This window comes from Adiantum capillus-veneris, chromosome 25, assembly GCF_014529385.1.
Source record: "Adiantum capillus-veneris isolate H3 chromosome 25, ASM1452938v2, whole genome shotgun sequence".
NCBI classification, from domain to species: Eukaryota; Viridiplantae; Streptophyta; class Polypodiopsida; order Polypodiales; family Pteridaceae; genus Adiantum; species Adiantum capillus-veneris.
In genome coordinates this window covers 96,081,738-96,087,179 of record NC_140955.1, presented here as the reverse complement: position 1 = coordinate 96,087,179, position 5,442 = coordinate 96,081,738, and the positions used below count along the sequence as shown (strand labels likewise).

Here is a 5,442-nt window from a genome sequence, read left to right as displayed (position 1 = left end):
CACCCATTGTTCACATACTTGGATTCACTGGTACAACAAAATAAGATATAGGGCTTGCATTTGGGCAATGAGCAACTGGTTGGTCAAGGGTTTGCTGACGACACTATCTTGTTCTTGAAAGCCAATAATGTTAACATTGCTAGATGTATGGCTTTTCTGTCTACCTTCTCCCTTGCAGCAGGGTTGCACATATATCTCGCAAAATCAACACTGATAGACGTTACTGCCAGAAATTTTTATGCGCTTGTCTAGAATGGTAAGAGGCTACCAAAAGGACACATATTTCGACATCTAGGCTACCCAGTTGGAGTGGAAGTGTCCATGAAATCTCTTCGAGAATGGGTTCTTGAGAGAGTATTGACGAAGGTAGCCTCTTGGCACTGCGAAGAGTGGCCATTACATGTAAGACTGCAGATTATCCAGGCTATCCTCTTGCCATGTATACTGTACTATATACCTCTCTTGGATTGGAAAGAGAAATCCCTACAGCCTTTCAAATCTACCCTGGCTAGATTCTTGTGGGGAAAGAAAAAAGCGTCTGCTGCTCCTATTGCCTGGGACCGCCTCAGCATGCCTATGAAGCATGGAGGATTGGGCATACTGAATCTTACAACACATGCGCATGCTAGGAGGGGGCCTCTCATGCAACATATGGTACAAAGAGATACCTACTGGTCCCTATGCTTATGGTACCTCATCGACTGCTCTGTGGTATATTTTCATGGCACTTGGAATATTACATCATGGGATAAGCTTTTTACTGCAACACCCATTAAAACTGGGTTCATTGTGTCGCAAATGCTGATTACATCTTGGAAGATTATTGCCTCTAAACTCCAGTGGAATGGCCGTCAATGATACACAGGGAATTCGTTAGGAGCTGAGAGTATCTTTTGGAGCCATGTATTTTAGACACCACCAGCAATGCTCATTGGAAAAAAAGCCCTTTCTATGTTCAAAAAAGGCATAGTACAAATTAGCCAGATTATGGATGCTAGTCACATTCCAAAAGAGTTTCTTGTAGCAAGAAGGGAATTTAGACTCGGCAATGGGCTTAGGATAGCTTGGAACCATTTATGCGCGTTGGTTCACCCCTTTCGTTTGCCATCCATATTTCTTACATGTCTTCCATGTAATCATGTTGAGTCCGGATCCCACATCTACAAGTATATTTTTAATATTACTACCCAGAGTTGCACAATAATGAGCAGGGCGTGGTCATTTGCTAAAGAACACAACTCCTCAGGCGCTATTTTGTTTGTTGTTGGTCCCTTCGGTGGAGACATCAACTATTCTTTGAAATTTGGTACAAGCCGGAGCATGTCACCCAACTTTATATGAATAGGTAATTGCAGCATTGCCTTCCAAATAACCGACTGGAAGATCCTATTTAGAGGCTCCTTCCCCAATTTTGTTTTGGTTGGCTCCTCCTCTGGCACAACACGGTGTTCCTACATCCTCCTTCTCCTTTCTTGGTCATGGTGGGTTTTCCACCACTGGCTTATGTGGTTGTGGTTATACCTACTGGTCACGGCTTATGCAGTTGTGGTTGTACCTACTGGTCCGGGATTATTCTTGGGTCCAGCTCAGGAAGGATTTGCGGTAAAAATACTAGCTCCACCCATCTCAAATCTTCCTTTAGAATGGTTATTGGATCTTCGACGGTTGGTTTCAAAATCTTTTTTCCACTTAAATGAACTTCCTTTCCTGAACGGGTGACTACTTGTACTTTTGGATCAAAAGTTTTTGCTTCTTTGTCCATTTCTTCATTTGTTGTCATTATTATCTCAATGGACACCATGTTTGTTCTGGGTCCTTTCTCTCTTTCTGCTTTCTTCTGATCATATTCTACAATTTTCTTACACTCACTATGCTAATGATCATCATCCAAACAAAATGGACAATGCTTTTGTCTAGGTGGAGAAATTTGATCAGCTTGCACCTCCATCATATCCACTTTGGCCTCCCAATCGGCTTCCTTCATTAGAAGAGCTTGCGTAATTTTGTTGTCTTCTTATGCTACACTTGCTGGGGAACTTGTACTGTGTTTGCTGATTGACCGAACTGATGATTTTGTTGAGTTTGAAAATTGGCCATGCTCTTCGAATTATTTCGGCCTTCGCAAGTGTTATGATTCTTCATTTGACAAATATTGGACCAAAGTTTGTTCAGTGCACAATCACTAGTCACATGACCCTCATTCTGACACTTGGTACAATGTAATTTTGAGGTCTTCCCCTTGTCAACACTGCTAGGGCCTTCTTTATGGCTTCCTTGGTCTTTGCTAATCAAGCAGGAGGATCTTTATCATCATTTGAGCTCTCATATTCTTTTGATTCATTGATTTGTGTCTTCTTTGGAGTCACTGTATGTTGATTGTTTCTTGGATTTCTTTAACCAAGGTAAACCCAAAGATCTCTTTGCCACTTCTGATTCCAACATTACCCTTTCTAATGATACCGTTTCTAGGTCAATAATAGCCAGTGCAGTTCAAAGAATCTTTTGCAATCCTCAAGTAATTTAACATCTATCCCCTGGGCATGCTGTTCTCACTCTCTGAAGTAGCACGAAAAACTTAGTCGTGTAAATATCCACATCATATCTTTTCTACTTGCACAATGACAAATGCTCCAACATTTGTGTAGTCATTTTCTCCATACGGAATTGCTATAAAAATGTTGTAATAATCTTTATTCTCCACGGTTTTGAAATAATCAACCGGATATTTCTTAAGCTACTTTGAAGTTTTTCCACTCAAGATAGTTTCAAATATTGCGTCCTTATGCACCACATCACCACTACCATCAAGTAGTGTATAATGCTTTTCAAAGGATCGTACATGCAAATCCAGATCTGCATCAGATTTAGCCACAAATTTTGTTGTACCCGAGCCCATGATTCTTACTGCCGGGCCTTGCCATATCAAAACCCCTAGTATTGACAGTCTAATCGGGGTATGCATACATGGAAAATTCCACAACACATAATCAAAGCTATATGCGAACAGAGAGAGACTGAGAGTGAGAGAGAGGAAGAGCATGTGTAGATGCACCTCCTAGAGCGGAGTGCTACATTGTCATGGCAAGAGAGAGGAGAGGGGATAAGAGAAGTATGGACACAGGCACTAGGTGCAATCTCTCCCCATGCAAGAGTGAGCATTTTCCCCTTGCACGTATTTATTTATAGATTTCTTGAATGCTGAATACATATTTGCCTGCCGGACATAAATGGCCATAGCTCATAAAGAGCACTTGAATAATAAAATATACATAAATGTGATGTCCTTTGGCATATTCTTTTTCTTTTTCCACCTATCAACTGCTGCAATAAATAAATCATTTTCTATTTTCATTACATACCTCTCCATTAGAAAGCAATTGTCGTTAGTTGCAAAGATAGGAATCTACAAACTATACTTGTAAAAGAAAATGGTTAGTATTTTGCATCAGAAATATCACATATTGAAAGAAAAATTCATAAAGTTAAACAACATTGCTTATGCATGTTGCCATCCACATACTGCCTATTATAGTATCCATACCACAAGAATAAGCAGTATATGTCATATCCTGATAAATCAAGATATCATTGGTCACACTCATCATCAATCTCATAAATGTCAAGTCCAATTCCATAAACACGATGGTGATAGGAAATCATCATATACCAAATCCAAATCCAAGTATCTTTCATTTTACACCTAGGTAACAAAATCATACTAATGACAGTGGTGGCCAGCCACTACAATAGGATTTTACGGTGATCGGTGTCGGCGAATCTACACCAATGAGTTGTGTTGTCTAAATCGGTGAATTTGCACTAATGCTTCCTAAATCGACGAATCTGTAATTAGTTTTTCTTTAAATAGTGAATCTGTAGTTTGTTTTTGTGATGCCTAAATCGGTGAATCTGCACTCGTGCTACCTAAATCGGTGTATCTGCATGTATCACTAGTGTTGCCTAAATCGGAGAATCTACACTAGGATGAGTATTTACACGCTGCTTAAATTGACAAATTTGTGTGTTTGTGACCAATGGACTAAACAAAGCATTAAAAAAAAAAAGCATTTACGTGGTACCAAATTGTGCTAGATTGGAATGCTAAAGTATGTACCAAAAATTGACAATCGTCCCAAATCACTTGAGCTCATGCTATAGCTTAATATCAAATGATGTCAATAGAATTTCCATTTAGTACAAGATTAAGCCACAATGTGAGAGATGGTGGGAGGACATAGTGCATCTAAAAAAACATGTACCCGCGTGTGCGTGGAGAGAGATACAAGTGGGAGAGGGTTGCCACTATGAAACTTGCACTAAAGTATAGGTAACAATTTCAAAATGTGTTAATTTTATGCTGATAATTGACCATGAAATAAAACAAGGTGCCATCTTGTTTAAGGTAAATCAATATAAAAAGAATGGAAGTGTGACTTAACGTCTAGAGTGGTACAACTATATATAGAAAAAACTCAAAATTGCTACACATAGGAGACTTTTATGATTGTTTATTTCAAAATTAGAAGGTTAAACGATCATACATACCTGCAAACTTATCTTTTGAAGATAGGGATGACTTTCAAATCACTAGAATGAACATATGAATCTTGTTTAAGAAAAATTGAAGTTGATAATGAGAGGTTTATGAGGTGCATGGCCTCATAAAATGCTTTGGATGCTCCAAAGTCAATCGATTTCACAACATCATCAGAATTAATAAGCATGTTTCCAACACAATTCTGTTCATATGAAGATACTAAGACCATAAAGTAATTTTGTTGTGTAGATACAAACAAGAGGGTCACTAAATAGGCCAAGTCAAGTGCTAGCGTGCTTTGAATAGATTCACCAAAAACATACTCCAAAAATATGCAAAGATACCCTACCTTTTCATATTTGTTCATATCTATGTAACCAACAATATATATATTTGTGTCTCATATATATTTAAATAAGGAGATTTCTCTCTCCATGTGAGTCATGAAAAAAATTTCTTTATCTTCATGTTTCATTGGCATAAGCTCTCCCACACTTGAGGATCTGATATACGCTCTGCACTTCTTATGATGCAATGGTCTCTTTTGATAGGCTGCCTATTGCCTATTGCCGATGGTGGCAAATGAGGAGATCTACTTCACATTCCTGATGCATCAGTCATGTATCTTATACTATTATTTGAGGCATCATGATAGTCAAGTGACGAACTGGAGGTCAACGAGGAGGGCTCTTCTTATTGGCCTAGTTGTTACATCTAACGACTTGGCCTAATTTAATGGAGATAAAGTCCACTTTTGTACTCAAGGGTGTGGCCTTTAGGGTTCAAAAGAGACTTCTCTTATTGATCAAATGAGGCATAGGCAAGGGATGTTGGTCTACCATTCCATGTTGGTATAGGAGAGCAGGAGAGCCCAAACCTTTAATCGGTGGCCTTGGATATTTTAC

The 5,442-nt window shown here is 38.9% G+C and overlaps 1 pseudogene; it reads left to right on the top strand.

The window, feature by feature from the left end:
• Window positions 1–306: 306 nt before the first annotated feature.
• On the top strand, window positions 307–1,341 carry LOC147425333 (uncharacterized; annotated as a pseudogene).
• The last annotated feature ends 4,101 nt before the right edge of the window (window positions 1,342–5,442 follow it).